This window comes from Apodemus sylvaticus, chromosome 2, assembly GCF_947179515.1.
Source record: "Apodemus sylvaticus chromosome 2, mApoSyl1.1, whole genome shotgun sequence".
Taxonomy (NCBI): Eukaryota; Metazoa; Chordata; class Mammalia; order Rodentia; family Muridae; genus Apodemus; species Apodemus sylvaticus.
Window position 1 is genome coordinate 6,720,418 of NC_067473.1, and position 17,525 is coordinate 6,737,942.

Below are 17,525 nucleotides of genomic sequence, written 5' to 3' on the forward strand. Positions count from 1 at the left end.
CTCTCTCTCTCTCTCTCTGTGTGTGTGTCTCTCTCTCTGTCTCTTTCTCTTTCTGTCTCTGTGTTTCTGTCTCTGTGTGTCTATGTTTGTGTCTCTCTGTGTGTATGTGTGTCTGTGTGCATCTGTGTGTCTACGTGTGTGTCTGTGTGTCTGTGCAGACTAATCTGAGAGGACTTGGTATCAAGAGGGAACAGTTAACAATCACTATTAGCCCTCAGTGAAGGTACAGTGTAGGGAAGATGAAGCACTTATGGTGCAGAAGGAAGGAGCATGGGGAGATGAGGGAAGAGGCAGAGTAAATGTCGGAAGGGCAGATCAGGGAGCAATTCCTCTGCCTGTGCTGGATGATAGATGAAGCCCTCCTGCCCTTTCTTCTCTCCACTCCTGCTTTGTCTGCTGTCAGGAACCGTGAGACTTTTTCCTGTGATCTAATGGTAGCAAAGAGAAGGAACATGAGGATCTCATCAAGTAAGTGTAGTTCTTATCTGGGACTATGAGACACCCTATTTCCTACTTTTTGATTATAATAGGACATCAGGTTGGTTGATACAGGGATTATTAAATATCCTTTCCCTTTGATGTTAGCACTGATAGGCAGAGGCAGCTGGAAAGTACACTGAGCTAGTGGTCAGTGAGATTCATGGAAGAGGCAGAGAAGAAAGAACCATGAACGGTTCGCACACAGGAAGATACGTGTGGGAAAGGAGACCTCTAGGAGCTTAGGGACAGCTGTACAGAGGTCCATCGGCACACATGCGTAACATGCAATGTATATTAGACCTCAGAGAGGACTGGGGATGTAGTTCAGTGCTTAGAAAGCACATGGAAGGTTCTAGATTTGATCCCCGCTATTAATTTAAAGGGGAAAAAAAAAACACTGGTTATTGTCAGTGTTGGTCTCATTCACAAGGAGAGGTGCAAGGAAGGTGCAACGTCTTCCACATGCTCCTGAGAAACGAGAGCAAGTTGATTAGATTCAATCTTTCGCTGAATGTACACTGAGGGACACTGAGGAAGGTTCTGCTTTAGTTATGGTCTAAAGTCTAAAAACCTGTCTTTTAAATGTCTTGGGTACTACAAATGATGTCATTTAATAAATAGGATTTCAGGCTGTTATTTGATCCACAACAGTAAGGGTAATTATCATGTTTAGTGTATCCTTTGAATAGCAAGAAGGCCTACCTGTCAGATAATAACAGGAAAACCTGTTCAGGTCTCAGAATAAACTTCTTCTATCCCCCTCTGTGCTTTGAAAGTGATTCCTCAAACTATAGACCTCTGAGAATTCTCTCTGAAAAAAGATATCTTTTATTTCTATAATTGGATAAGGTTAGACACAGACATTTCTGAACTCAAAGATGCCTACATTCCAGTTAAGACAAAGGCAATGGTGCATAGCTTTTGTGTGTCTTTCCAAAGGATGGAAGATGGGAGATGGTGGTTTTTGTTTGTTTGTTCCCACCAAAGGCAGGTTTTCTTGTTATTACCTGAGATGTAGACATTTTTCTATTCAAATGATTCACTAAACATAATTACCCTTACTGTTGTGGATCAATTAACAGGCTGAAATACTACTTATTAAATGGCATAGGTTATAGTACCCAAGGTATTTGAAAGACAGTTGTTATGTTTCCATTGATTTAACACCAGCTTGAGTGAGCAGCCGTCCTATGTTTTTGAAACTTTAGAAAAACTACCTAAATCTCTCTCTGAGCATTTTAATTCTTTATTTTTTATTTTATTTGTATGCTCTGGGAGTTTGGGTTCTATGGTTTAATTTTCTACTTCTTAGGAGGTAGTAGGTAATAGGTGGAAAGCTGGCTGTTGACTGATTGGTTTCTTTCAAATGCCTTGCCTCCCAGCCTTCAGTGTTTACGGGTGGAAAGGAGCCATGAAAGGAACAGACGTGAAATAAAGTCCTTGTGAAACTTATTTTCAGCTGAGTGGTTCCTCGGGGAAGAAATACAGAGTGGTGCTATAATTCAGTGTTGGAATCAAAGAGACCTACCCACAGTTTGACAAGACCTTGATTATCAATTATGCAGTCTCCTCACTTCATTTTATAGAGTGGGAAACAGAAGTTCTGTGTAGACACACCCTTCTGGGGATAGAGGTAGTGGTAGACTTCTTACTATAGGACCTAAGATTCTTTGTCATAATTTTTCTCATTTTCAGTAGAAGAACATTTAAATCAACGATGCATATCAATAACTGGGTTGGATATCCATATCATAAATTCTTGGGACTAGTAATTTTTTTAAAATTAGGAATTATTATGTATATATGAGAATATTGTAGCTGTCTTGAGACACACCAGTAGGGGGTACCAGGTCTCTTTATAGATGGTTGTGAAGCACCATGTGGTTGCTGGGAATTGAACTAAAGACCTATGGAAGAGCACAAGTGCTCTTAACTGCTGAGCCATCTCTCTAGACCCCTGGGACTACTATTTTTGTATTTTGAAATATTTCCATTACATAATGAGATCTCTTGGGATATGGAATTTAATTCTAAATACAAAATTCATTTCTTTTTTTACATACACATAACCCAAGGTAATTTGCCACAACAGTTTTTGTTTGCCTGTTTAGATTGTGACTCATCTCATGAAGTCAGGTCTGGAATTTTCCACTTTTTGTAAGTTGATGCTCATAAGTGTTGGATTTTGGGAGGGCTTGAGATATTTACACTAAGGCTCCTCAACTTGTGTGGTATGAGTGACACACACAGCTTGGCCTCTGAGATTACAGAGGTTGAATCTCTGTAAGGAAGCTAAGAGTAAAATTAGAAAACAACCCCTCCAACAAATAAAATGTGTGGTGTTCCCTCCACTGAGATCACCACACTTGAAATTCAAACAAAATGCAGACTCCTTTACAGTCCTTTAGCAAGTTAACTTGTATTTGAAAAGCATTTACTTTAGAAATCTGAAGTCTTGTTCTCTACATGACTTTCAACTGAGAATTTTCATTGAAAAAAAACTTACATTTCATTCTTATAATTGGTAAAGCAAACCAAAGAAACATTCTTATTGCACCAAGATCCCTCCTGAGAACATCCTTGAATTAAATCCAAGAACACTAGCCTTGCTTGAATGTATTTCTGTAGTCTTCTTTTGTCTGTGAAGGTCTTCCCCCTTGGCATGCATTGTTTTCCACCTACACCCTTTTAATGGATGCCTCTCTTATATGGGATGCATTTGCTTAGCTCAAGTTTTTTTTATAATGGAGCCTATTTCCTGTATATTTAAAGGCTTATGCTAAACATTTACATTTATGGGCAGATAGTTGAGAGCACTTGTTGCTCTTCCAGAGGACCTGGGTTAGATTCTTAGCACCTATAAAGTGGCTTATAAATATCTGTAACTCCAGTTCCAGGAGGTTTAACACCTTCTTCTGACCTCTGCGGGCATCAGGCATACATATGCTACACAGCCATAGATGCAGGCAAAATACTTGTAAACACAAAATAAATCCAGAAGAAGTTTAGGGAAAAACATGATCAAAATATACTGTATAAAATCTTTTTTAAATAAAGAAGATGAAAATCATATTTATCTGTCTGTCTGTCTATATGTGAGTGTGTTTGAGGATGCCTGTGTCATGACACGTGTGTAAGGATCAGAGCACAACTTGCTGGAGTTGTTTCTCCTTTTGAGATGGAAGTCAGGTTGTGAGGTTTGGTAGCAAGTCCTTAGTCCTTTTATATGCTGAGCCATCATGTTGGCTTGTATTTGCAGCCACCATCCCACTCCAAATCTTGGGTTACTTTGTAATTCTCATAACATTTAACGGACAATAAAAATTCAGTGTAAGCCTGCTTTTATGGAGTCACGTTTTCAATGAAAATACTAGCTTATAAAATACAAGAATCTGGATAGTGACTCTATCATATAGGTGGCATGAACGACCCTCTGGGTTTTGGGAATGACGTTCTGTCACTTAAGATGCACCTGAAACATCTCACCAGGCTCAGAGGTTAGTTAAAGTCCCTGTTTTACAATATCACCAATTTAACACTGCTACCCTGTCCTCTCTCTGGGACATGTAGACTAAAACCACATGTAGACTTTTCTCTGAGGGGATATTTCTTTCTCCTTGACAGTCTCTCTCTGTTCTATGTCTCACAGCTGACTAGGAACTTGCAGGGAGCTCCCCGAGGGAGTATCCCCTCCCTGCCTAACTGCTCTTATCTACACTCAGGTCAGAATTCTCTTCTGCTTTCAGAATGTATCCCCTGGTGGAACTACAAGTGTGTTGGAATTTCTTCTTGGCTGTTTTTAAAAGTAATTTTTATAAAAAGATAATGGACTATATGATTTTGGTTAAAAACATGAAAGGGTGTTTCTGCATATGTGTGCTTTCCAATGTTCTAGGCATTAGCCATATGTGTGTATTTGAATTTCAGTTCCTACGTTTCTCTAGACACATGTCATTTTTCTCAAGGGTCTCGTGTGACTAGAGCATGACATTAGGCAGACTAGATATGGAAGATTTTCATCATTATCTGCAGGCAGTGCTGCTCTAAGACAATGATTACACTTTAATAAAACCAGAGTGTAACCTAAACACCATTCTTATAAATTGAGTTCTGAATAAGGGGCAGTGAAATAAGAATATGTCAGTCTGCTTTGGGCACAACTAATCTATAAAATGCAGAAGATAATTATTTCAAGAGCCATGCTTAGGATTCTGGGTATCTTTATGGCCCAGTCAGCCCCAAGGAACTTTATCCTTTAATTGAGAGCCCAGGAGATCAGCGTTTATTTAAATAAAGAGATAAACTGATATGCACTAAAACAGAGGATTTTTTTTTCAATAGAGGTGTGTGTGTGTGTGTGTGTGTGTGTGTGCGTGGTTAGGACTTTGCCAAACTAGATATCCTCCCCTCCCTAGATTTGGTTCCTTGGACAATGAAGGTGTGGTGTGAGGAACTTTTATGTAGATTGAAAAGGCTCCTCTCATGGAGACTATACATAGCCTCTCTCCTCCTTTAGCTAAGAACTTAAAGATGGCTAATTACAGAAAGACAAGGGCTATTTATGTAGGTTAAGTACTTAATACCTTAAATAGGTTAAGCTTTGATTTCTTGGATTGGTTTTAAGAGCGGTCCCATATTATGTTGTTAGAGTGGGTAAAACTTCTAGTTTGTAAGACTACATGGCTTCTCCAAAGCAGTGTGGTAAGGACTGAAGGCAAGTTAGGAGTAAACATTCATTTATTCAAAAAATCACTTATTTAGAAGCAGAAAGACCATGATTTTAAAATTAGCTTGGGTCATATAGTAAAATTTTTTATATAAAAAATATTACTCACATAGCTAGGCATGGTAGTGCATACCTTTAACCTCAGCACGTGGAAAGGAGCTACAGGTGAATTTCTGTGAGTTTAAGGCTAAATCTGTCTATATAGTTAATTCTAGGTGAGCTTGGGTGACATAGTGAGACACTGTGTCAAAAAAATATCACTTGCTTAGTTTCAAACAATGTCTGTCAAATACTATGATACATGTTTCAGAGTGTGACAGCTAAAATCTTATATGGACTTTGTAGTCAGCCTCAATTTAAATTTGGTATTTTTTTTTCTGGGTGTCCTCAGTCAAATTATTTATTATTGGTAAGGTTCAGTTTCTTGTATTAAACTGGGATATAAATATTATGAGGAATAATTGATATAAACTGCATAGTAAAATACAGTCAATTTTAATGACTACAGAATAACTGAAGAGATTTTGGGACTGGGAATGTAGTTCAGTTACTTAGCAGCCATGAGAACCTGGGTTTGATCCCCAACATAAAAAATAATCCAGACTCCTCATTGCATCAAGGACTTATTTGACTGGCAATAAAGTTTCATGGCTACAGGAAACCAAAGGTGTACATTAATCCCTGTGTGGTTTGATTAGCTCTGGGGTAGACCAGATGTCTCTGTCTAGCCCTGGCATCCTACAAACATGGACTACCAAGAAATCAGAGTGATGATAAATGACAACTAGGAATAATGGTTGAGAGTGATCCATACTATTTAAGTTCTTTTCTGCAGAGATGAGGAGACTGGCAGAGCTGAAGTATATTCCCAAACTTTAAACACAACCAACTCTTTGAAGAGCTGAGGTCAGAGCCTGATTACACACTGGGTGTTCATTAAGTACACAGTGAACATTCTCTCAGAGAACAGAAATCTTCATCACTGAAATATTGGGAGAGATGCTTGTTTATCTTACTATTATAGAACTGTGGGGTTATTTCTAATTATATTTTCAGAACCTAAATATTAGAATTATTACAATTTTAATTTATCCTGAGGAGTAGATTTCTATCCTTTGACTCTCTGGCTGCATTCCACACTCCTCTCCCTCCTACACATTACTATCTTCAGTCAAGCTGTCCTTTGACCTTCCTGCTCCTTATCTATCATCAATTGACAGATCATTGGTTGCTGCACTTGCTCTTCCCTCTGCTGGGAATTCCTTCCATCTGATGTCAAGCCAGTTTCTCAACACTGTAGATGAAGGAAGCCACCTCAAAGGCCTTCTTTGAACATAACCCAGGGCAGTTACTTGGCTGCTGTCTAGCATATCACCTCCTTTAAAATCTCTGCACAGATCTTTTTACTCTATTAGATGTTCTTGCCTTGTAACTATTTTCCCTCACCCCCACTACTGGGTTCTGTGTAGCCCTGATTATCCTAGAACTTTTACCAGGCTAGCCTTGAACTCAGAGATCCTCTGCCTTCCCAGTGCTGGGAATCCACCACTGCCTGGCTTTATTTTATTTTATTTCACGTTTAATTTTACATGCTTTGGTGTTTTACCTGCATGTATGTCTGTGTGAGAGTATCAGATCCCACAGAACTGGAGTGACAAACAGTTGTGAGCTGCCATGTGAGTTGTAGGAATTGAACTAGGACCCTCTGGAAGCACAGCCAGTGCTCCTGACTGCTGAACTATCCAGCCTCCCTGAAACGTTTTTATTGTCTGCCTTTCTCATTAGACAACAAACTTCAGTGGAACAAGACTTTTGTTTATTTGGTTCAGAACTTTCTCCTCATTTTCTAGAACCATCTATAGCACACAGTAGGTGTTTAGTATTTGCTGAATTGACCTGAATGAATGAACTCATGAGTGGAGTGGAGTGCCACTTCACGATCATAGGTAGACTGTGCTTACTTTCTTGCTGGTGCTGTTCATGTCTATTAGACTCTCAAGCTCTAGGTGTTGCCTAAAGCAATGTGTGGGGGCACCAGGGGGAAATTCATTTACTGATACAGAACATAGAAAATGCGTAAATTAGACAACACTTAATAAGTGTCAGCTTATTTCAAGGAGCTAGGCAGGCCCGGTTCTCATTCCTGTTAGTGAGAATCAGTAAACTGAAGTTTAAATGGTTAAGCGCCCAAGTACATATAGATAGTAAATTGAAGAGCCAGGCTTTGAACTTAGTTTATTTGGCTTGAGAGACTATAGTGTTAACTGCTATATAAAATCATAATGAGAGCTGTGATAGTGAAAATACAAGGTAGGTCAAATGGCTGAGAGAAAATGCAAATCCTAAATGTTTAATGAATATGGAAGGATACAAATTAGGCTATAAGTATCTCCTATTGGAATCAAATTAAAAGGTATCTATTTCTATCTTTCCAAGGCTACAGGGGCATTCTGTGACTTGAAAACATCAGTAGAAATGAACACACCTTCCAGCACTAGAGTTCCGACACAGGAATCCCTTGCACATGCTCTATCTGATTTTTCTTTGGGATTAAGCTGTCCTGTCTGCATGTTGGGCCAGGCATGGCCTGCTGAATGGACCATGTACATTTTGGTTAATTGTCAAGTCAGTGGAATGGTGGTGGCCTGTGTGCCTACCTTTGGTCCTAAGATTTCACTCTGTTTATCTTTTCCTTGTACAAGTGTTTGTTTCTTATCTTGCTATCTTGGTCCCACCCTGTACAGGCAGACCTCAGTCATAAATAAGTAATTACAGAAAGTAAATGCTATGGGATATTTGTCAGGCAGCAGAGGCTGGGAGTCCAGAGAGCTTGCTGACTTAGTTATCCCTACTATCTGGTTTGAGCTTTTTACCAAGAAGCACTGAGCATAAAGATCCAAAAGCAAAATGGTGGGCTACAGGAGGGAAAGAACTGTGTGAGGTGGGTGCAACCATATACAGTAAATAACATAGGAAAATTCATTAGGACTCATTCCATTAGTTAAACATGCTTTATTTTAGACTATTACATTCAGACAGAATGATCTCTCTGTGTGACCCATTTCCTTCAATCTTTTTACTCAAACTCTATAAATTAAGTCTCAGAGTATGTCCTCATCACCAAAATGTGGCCTTTTGTAGTTGCTTCTTTTCTTTACATTCAATGGATGGTGCTGTGTTATGGCAATTAACATGCCCTTATTGAGTGATGGCCAACATAAGCAACCTTAGCCTTTTTTTTTTTTTTTTTTTAGCATAGCGTGTTGGTGACAACTATCTAAGTGTGTTTAACTCTTCAGTCTTTCCAACAGTCAAGTCTAGCTTCTGTATCAAGCTCTTTTCACTGGAGCTAAATGTAACAAAGGACAATTCTGATTTCTGAGTTTCACTGTGTTTCAAACCTATTTTACTCTGATAGTTTCCTTGTCCCTGATAGGCATTGGAACAGCAAGAGAGGAAAGCAGGAAGAAGGGAAGGAGCGGCTGGAAGTTTCCACACAGTGCTTATATCATTAGCTTTCACACAGCTAAGAGTCCAGGAGAGGGACTGGAGGTGGGCTGCTGTATGGCAGGCATTTCTGTGATGTCGTGGAGAGCATGTACCCCTTCTCTGACAGATGAAGGCAGTTCAGTTCCCTAGCCAGACCACCCAACTTAGCTCTAGCGACTGTGAACAGTCTTAACTTTTCCAGATCCCTTTGATAGGTATGACCAAATAGATATAAATATAAGATTGTTGGGATGTGGGACATCCAGAAAAACTCTTTAAAGGGGTCTCACGCCGTTAAGATGCAGGCTTTCTTTTGCCTTTCCCTTTCTTTCTGTCTGAAATGATAATGTTATTTTATTTGTTTCCCATTTTAAGATGACGAAGGGATCTTGAGGGCGATGGCTAGACACTAAAGCAGTTCAGCAAAATCCTGAAGGAAACTGAGGCATTCCTGGTACCGTGGGGTCTTCTGCTGAACCTCTCTTGCTAGATTTCACATTATATGAATAAAAACCAATCTCTACTATGTTATTGGACGTTTCTGTTATACACAGCTGATTCAATACTGAATCACACATGCTATTTTATTTAATCAGAAATTTCGGATTACATGTCTTAGCAGCTTCTAATGGGTCAAATAACTTGTTTGGGACCACCGAACAAAAAGTGGAAAATTGGAGATTTGATCCTGGGTCATTCATATCAAGTCCAAGATCTTTCCATCCACTTCTCTTTTTGAGAGCAGCTGATGTGTGATGACAAATTATCAGTTCTTTGCAGACACTCTTGCTGTCCAAACATGGTCTCAATCTGTTGGCTCACTGTTGCTGATGGCCCAAAGTCATCTTGAGTAAAGAAGTTAAGACATTAATTGTATTCCTCTGACTACTGTCCCAAGTCCCCCCAATGATAATTCTCTTTGTGTCTGTCTGTCTGTCTGTCTGTCTGTCTCCCTCCCTCTTTTTCCTTCCTCTCTCAGATCCATATATGTCTGCTAGAAGTGGATAAACTACATGCCATCTGAGTCACATAACTAGAATAATTCAAAGAAGATGAGACAAGTCACAAGTTGGGGCACTTGGCTTTTCAAGCTCCTAAATCTTGTGCGTCCGGTTCATTACCTCTTTCTCTCTCTCCATCCTGCCTTTTCTTTTCAGTGGCCACATCAACAACCACATAGGTTGATTTATAGTTTGTACTTGTGTGCTCTTTGAAATGGAGCGAAAAATTGAAAAGCTTATGTCAAGCCCATTCATTCACAGACACATTCAAGAACAAATTAATTTTAAAGCATTTATGGGCTCTTTAATGTTTTGAGTTTTGCTTTATAAATTTGTAGTGATCTTTATGGCAGAATGTCTATTTCAAGCCAAAGCTATTACAAACTTGGAGATATAATTTTACATAAGACATTCTGGGCTTAAATACATCATAGGATGGGAAATGAGGCTCAGAATTGAGGGAATCTCACACCACTTATTACACGAAATGCAATCATCTGAAGTCAGTGAAGATACTCAGAGTCATAGGGCAGCTGGAAAGGTCCTAGCAGCCACATGTCTAACCTTCTCATTGTAGAGATAGAAAGGCTGAGGTCTAGAGAAAGTAATGTAGGGGAACTGAGGGCAGCACTGGGCCCAGATCGTGGGGCTTCAAATGCTTCATGCGAAAGATTCCTGTGGCATTGAACCCACCTATAGCATTGAACCTATCTATAGCACTGTACATTTTGGCAATAGGAAAAAAAATGAACCATTTCTTCTTTGTCTGGAATTACTATCAAGCTTGGGCATTACTGGGAACCTTCCCCACATTGTTCAGGGCCTATGTCCCACAGTGTACTCTGGTACACACCTTGTACCTCTGAACATCACACACTACTATGGGCTATGGGCTATTGTTGGACATGTTTAACATGACTTACTCATGTAGGCTGTTGTTCTCTGGGCTCAAGACTGCATTTCATTCAAAGATAGCCACAGGGATAGCGAACAATGAGAATGAATCCAGGCATGAGTGTGAGCCTATGTTATTATCCTTTAAACACCACCTTCACAGTGACTGCCCTCTGCCTGTCTGTTCTCTTTGCCTTAATCCTTTGCTGAAGACAATAGTTATTCTGGAATATTGGCCCTTCTGGAATATCTTCAGGCTGATGTTGTCTACTTTGTTTGGGGTGTCATAGGTGTGCCAATGCATAGGTTTCTTCATGTGTGTTAGAGTCACCTCTTCCTTAAAAAAAAGACTTCTTCCTGGTTATCATCCAGGAAAGATTTTAGGAGAACACTAGGCAATGACTATGGACATTTTGGGTTGGTACAACTGATAATAGCTACTGGTGGTCAGAGAACAAGGACACTACTACTCAAGGCCTGAAGGAAACCTTTCATGGAGGAACTGTTTGGTTGAAAGGCCTTGCAGCACAAGCCCAGGGTAAGGCTGAGATGAATTTTATGAGTTCTATTAATATCTGATAAACATATTATAGTAAGTTGGCATGTCTTGCATCAGATACACACCTGAACCAAGGCTATGCCTATATTTTTCTAATGTATCAGTATCATGATGCTCGATTTGCCAACAGCTCTCACTTGGAGACAAACACTTCCAATAGTATTGTTCTGAGACACAGCACGAGAAAGGGTCTACTGAGAGGAAGCAGTCACTGGTCTCACACTTCCCCATTTTCTGTCTAAAAGGACACATTGTATCACTGAAGACGGTGAATACGCTGAATATGATGCTCAACACGTTGTATTATGGGAAGATCCCCTCTACCTCTTTCTTCTTCCAGGTGGCATTGCCACCAAATTCCAAGTTACAGATACTTAAGCTTCAAGAAATAACTTTTTTTTCCAAGGGATTGATGTTTCCTTTTTTAAAAAACATTTTCTTTAATATGTGTTGACCTTTTGCCTGCATGTATACCTGTGCAGCCCATATATGCATTGATTGTAGATGCCTGCAAGAGGACAGTGGATGTCCTGGGACTGAGTTCCAGATGCTGTGAGTTGTTACGTGGGTTCTGGCAATCAAACCTGAGTCCTCTGGAAGAGCAGCCAGTGCCCTTTAACTAACAAACCATCTCTACACCCCTAGTTGATTTTCTTAATACAAGCACGCAGTTATTATTCCATTCTATACTCTCGGCCACCAAGTAGCTCGTAACACTCTTGATAAGTTTACTAGTCTTTGATTGCAGAACTGAGTCTGTGTTTGGGAAGTATCTGAGCCATGTCCTCTCATGTGCAGTGTCTTGTATTTAAATATGTTTTACTTGGACCTGGGAGAACTGGTGATTTTACTTAGTCTCTGTTGACCCCTGCGTTCCTAAGCCTGAAGTGTTGGTCCTTCCCCTTGGGATTTTAAAGGTGGCAGGTGCCGTGAGAGCTCTGAGCTGAGTGAGTGGAACACACATTATGTCGGGATTCCACACTTCAACGCACCCCTTTAAAAGGGCATCTTCATTTTCTAGAACTTTGGGACCACACATTGCTATTTCCTGGGACTTTAAGGTTTAGTTCTTGCTGGAGAGTAACAGAGGTAGTAAGGGACACCTCAGAACTGGATTTCAGACCCAAGTGAATATTCTGTACTTCAGCCCTTACCCTCAGAGTGAACTGCATTAGACTGTCTCTTGTTCACAGTTATGAGTACTTCCAAATGGGAATTCTTCACTTCTCTGCCTGTTTTCCTGAACGGAGACAGTATCTCAGGGCAGGGCTGCTAGAGGAAGGTGGACCGTGGTATTCCAGAGTGACCCACAGAGCCTGGGGGAGGGGACACAGCTGACTCCTGCCTTTGCCACTTACAGACACTTGTTAAAACCCACGTCTTGGGTTTTCCCTGGTGATATCTTTATGTCACATTAAAAAATATGAGCACTCTCATATGATGGAATTTTTAAAAGGTAGAAAACACGGAATCAAGATTAGTCTCCGGGATGGTTTGGGATGTTTTATTCAGTAAACGAGCAAGCAGTACAGGGTTAGCACAGAGAGGTGAGTGCATGCCAGGTATTGAAGTTCTCAGGGAACCAGTTTAAGGACAAATGCTGGATGTGTCATTTTAGGCACATCTTCTGGGACCAGATCAGGGAGAAAATTAAGGCCAATGCCAGGACAAGTTGGTTGTGAGGTTGTTTGCTTTTCTAGTTGGCTGTTGGAGGAGGCTGGGGCTGCATTTCTGTATGTTCTGGACGCTTGTGCTTTACTTATCAACTGAAGAAAGGTGGGCATGAGGTGAGCGGCTCAGCATTCTTGGAAACACCCAGTCTTCAGCATACTGTTTGTCACAGGCTTCAGCCCAGCTGGACACCCTGCCAATGCAACCTTGGCCTGCTTTGGCAGAGGTATGATTTTTGGCTTATGAGAGCAAATCCTGGGCATGCAGTTCACATCTCTTCTGGAATCTTCCCTTCTCTAATCAAAATGTAGAGAAGCATTGCAGCCATGCAGAGGCTGGGAAGAGTTGAAGCCTTAAGCTGGAGCCCTGGTACATTATTAGCTCTTGGTTCGGCCTTTCATTCATTCTTTTGAGGAAGCTGCCTAGACAATTTTTTTCACTGAGAATGATAAACGGGCACGGCATTTCCCACTCCTGGGTTTTGCATGGTTCGTGACTGCACTTTCATTTTCCAATTTTCAGACATAACAAGTCCAGATGCGTGTGACGGAGAAGGTGCCGATATACCAATGAGCTCAGTTTTCCTGTAACATACGGTGTTCAAACTGAGGGACACACAGGCAAGAGACAGAGACGGCGCTTCCTCTCTCATCAAACTCCCAATCAGATCATTCTTAAAAACACATTTTTTTTTGATCCATCCTATTAGGAACCTAGTGGAGGTAGAGGTTGTTTTGATAGCCAAGCTGTGCATGTCTCTGTAGCATTTGCCAGTGTTTGTTGCTCAAGGAACTGTCAGAGTGCCCTTAAAAATAAAGGCTGCAGTGACGGGTCTGCAGGGCGCGGAAACTCTAGCAATTACCAGCATAAGTGACTGGAATCCTGAAGTTGTGATTGCTTTTCAGCAGGGGCTTCCCTGTGAATGGCATTTAAAGTGACTTATCTGGCTGCTGGGACTTGAGGTATGAGAGTCTGTTAACATGTCCTGTTATAGGATGCAACTACTGGTGTTTTCGTTTTTGTTTTGAGAAGGCAAAGGTTTTCTATTCTTGGAATACTGAGACATAATTTTGAAGAGATGGTCAGAACTCCTGGGTAATCAGGTGGGAGATTGCTGAGCAAGGTTGCATGCAAGTGGATGAGTAGATACCATTTTCTTTTCTAGAGCTAAATGGGTAAGAAGAATGTAGTAGTGGTGGTGGTGGTGGTGGTGGTGGTGGTGGTGGTGGTGGTGGTGGTGGTGGTGTGTGTGTGTACATGAGTGCTCTTGAGTGTGAGTGGTACCAGACTGTGAGGGTATGTATGTGTATGTGTATGTGTATGTGCATGTGTGAGTGTTCAAGTCAGCAGGTATCTTCACCCATGTGGGCACATATGGAAGTACATGGCTGACATCGGAAATTTTCTGTGCTAATTTTTTCCACATTTTCTATGGCATTATTTGATACATGGTCTTCCAGTGAACCTGGACTTCACAGATTCAGTCAGACTGGCTGGTCAGGGAGGCCCTGGGGTCTGCTGGCCTCAGTCTTGCCCTGTCAGCATTGTCGTTGTTACAGGCACCCCTCCACACTGGCCTTTTATGTGGTTGCTGGGGATCTGAACTTGAGCGAGCATAGCAGCACGCTATCCTGAGCCATCTCCCCAGGAACGAATGGATGGATACAGGTAGAGAGGACGGATAGAGGCAAGAGGCCATGCTTGCATGAAAGTGAACCGTGGTGAGCCTTGGTGGGTTTCTAGTGGTGAAATGGCAATTGTAATGGTTGTAAGGTGGCCCCATCTGTTTAAGTGCTATTATTAGAAGTGAGCACACATTCCTGATCATTCACATGATTTACTGTTTTTGTAGCAGGATCAAGATGAAAGATTTGCCGTTGCATTTACAGGGATCATATTAAGCTGGCATTGGATCCATTTAGTAACGCTAGGAATGATTTGGGGCTTTGCTTAATGCTTGGAGTCATGTGAATTAAACATTATGAATGATGGCAGGGGGCCATGACCTATTTTCTCTCAGAGTTCTATATTGCTATAAATTATACAGGCAATTTCTTCTACGCATCAGATGAGAGGAAGGATCTCGAAGTTGGTGACGGCATGACTGGAGACAGGAAACCAGGTGAAGGCTGAGCAGTAAGCAGTTAAATATAAATTGCAAGTTAAATATAAATTGCAAAGATTTTAGTTTGTGTAGGAAAGTTAGCTTTCATTTTCGTTAACAGGAGATAGACAGATAGACAGACAGACAAGACAGATTGATAGAGACTATGGACTTTCAAACAACACCAGCATCACACAAACCCAAGCAAACAAATTCTCAAGTCCAACACACTAAGAGCCAACGTGATACAGCATATGGGATTCCTTCTTTGTTGTCCTGCCTTTACTCCATGATTCCCTCTTACAGTACTTTTTAATACCTGCAGTGTAGGGCACTGATTATTTTATTTATAAACCGAGGACTGTGATGAGATGCTCACTCCTGGCTCATGTATTAAAAATACCTGTGAGGTAATGTGTAACCAGATGTGCAGCAGCTGGTTTAAAATCATCAACATGCTCAAAGATGCACAGGTCTTGGGGTGACTCAGCCAGCTGCTGTCTGTAGGCGAGGGGTTCTATAGACAGGTCTCAGACTCTAGGGAAGGCTTCTTGCCATGTGGACTGCGATGGTTCCAAGTAGATTACACAGAAGGTGGAAGGAAGAATCTCCTCGAAAGTGGTAGAAGGGAAAAAAGACCCACCCTGCTTCTCTGAGGACTTTAGGTACACACATTCCTAAGAGTGCGGAAATGATTTCTGCGGTCTTTGCTGGATCAATACAACTTTGTTGCTGTTTCCTTATTCTCTTTCCTGCTTCATTCATGCCGATGTTATCCAAAACAATTTCTGTGATGTTGGAAACATTCTATCTCCTTTTTTAAACAAAGTTAGTTACATTATTATTTGTGTGTATGTGTGTGCCACAGTGCCTGTGTAGAGGTCGGAAGATAACTTGTGGGGGTCAGTTCTCTCCTTCTACTATGGAAGTGCCAGGCACCAAACTCAGACTGTTAAGTTTGGTGGCAATCAACTTTGCCTTCTAAGTCATCTCTCTGTTTTCATCTTTAAAAATGTTGTTGAATATGTAATTCTGCACTGTCTTATATGATAAGTCACTAGCCATGGGTACTACAGGATACTTGAAATGTAGCCAGCATACCTGCTTTGGAAAGGAGCCATATTTTGGCTTGTTAAATTTGAATTCAAATCTGTAGCTCCTGGTCTCAGTGCTTGGTATTGGAATGGAATTTTAACTAAATATTGAAGATGAGTCAGCTATAGGTGGATTTCAAAGGACAGTTGACAGTGTGGTGCAAGAAGGGACTGAGGGAGGAGTATTCAATAGAATTAGCATCAAAAATGATTCTGAGAGGAGAGGCTTCTGTGATGCTCTCAGTGAACCAAGAAGAAAAAGCCTTGGCGTTCCACGAGGTATGAGAGTCTCAGGAACACACCACACACACACACACACACACACACACACACACACACACACACACACACTTACTTACTTGCACATTCATATTCCCACTAACACACTCACTGATAACATTTTCCGTAGGGATCTCTAAGAAATGAGAATGGGGAATAAGAAAGTAAAGGGTATTCTCTTCATCTAAACCCAGCAGTAAAGTGCTGTTAGAGATTTGGAAAATGATGGGCTAATGAGAAAAATTCCAAGGGAAAGGAATCCAGGAATCCTGTTCTTTTCTGATTTGGATGGGCAGGATTAAGGCAGCAGGCAGATCAGGTCAGTAAAATAAGGAGGAAAAACCATTCCTGGGTTGAATGTTGTGATTTGAGGTTGAAAATAACTAACACCCGACACTCATTACAAGGACTGGCAAACTTGTCACAGTTGGTATAAAAACAATACAAAATGATAATCTAATGAAAATCTTATGGCATGCTTAGAAAGACAGAGGGACAGAGACTTGCAGCCTTACTGCTGGGAGAGACCTTGTGGGCTGGGGTGGCCAGGGTGTGATGGGCTGGGATTGAGTAGAAAGCATAAGGAGAAACCATATCCCTGAGAATACAGTAGGAGCTGGTCACTTGAAAGTTAGGCCGTGATCAGAAATGATGCATGACACAGAGTATGATGTGAGAGGGGGGCAGAAGACACAGGTTAGTGAGACAGGCTTAGAAAATATATTTTCAGGACAAGTACAGTGGTGTTAAAATAGTTAAGAGTGGCCTGAGGAGGAATTGTGGCAAGGCGAGATGCTTGCACACCTGGGAAAAGTCTGCTCAGACCTTACATCATCATCATCATCATCATCATCATCATCATCATCACAAGTAGGTCTGACAGCTACCATGTGCTCTGGAGAGCAGCTTCTGACTTTTTCTGAAGTTGCCACCCAGACCAATGTGACATTTCAGATAGGGCTTAAGAGATTAACCCGACATCTCCTTTATGCAACAGCCAGGAGCAATTGAAAGAAGTTACTATGGTTACTATAGAGGACTAGAATTAAGATCAAAGGTGATGATTTGAAATCCAAGGAAACAGAATAGGTTAGAACCACAGCTGGCATTTGTGCACTGTGTGAACTGTCTGCTTATCTTCGGCAAAGATGTCTCTTTATGGGGCAGTATCAGCACACAGCATAGTGGTCCAAGCAGCCCGTAGAGGAAGTAGCAGTGTGGAACCCTG

At 41.1% G+C, this 17,525-nt stretch overlaps 1 pseudogene; it reads right to left on the reverse strand.

Moving 5' to 3' along the window:
• The window catches only part of LOC127677241 (FAD-linked sulfhydryl oxidase ALR-like), a 38,750-nt pseudogene extending 21,563 nt beyond the window's left edge, over positions 1-17,187 (reverse strand).
• Between the last annotated feature and the right edge of the window lie 338 nt (positions 17,188-17,525).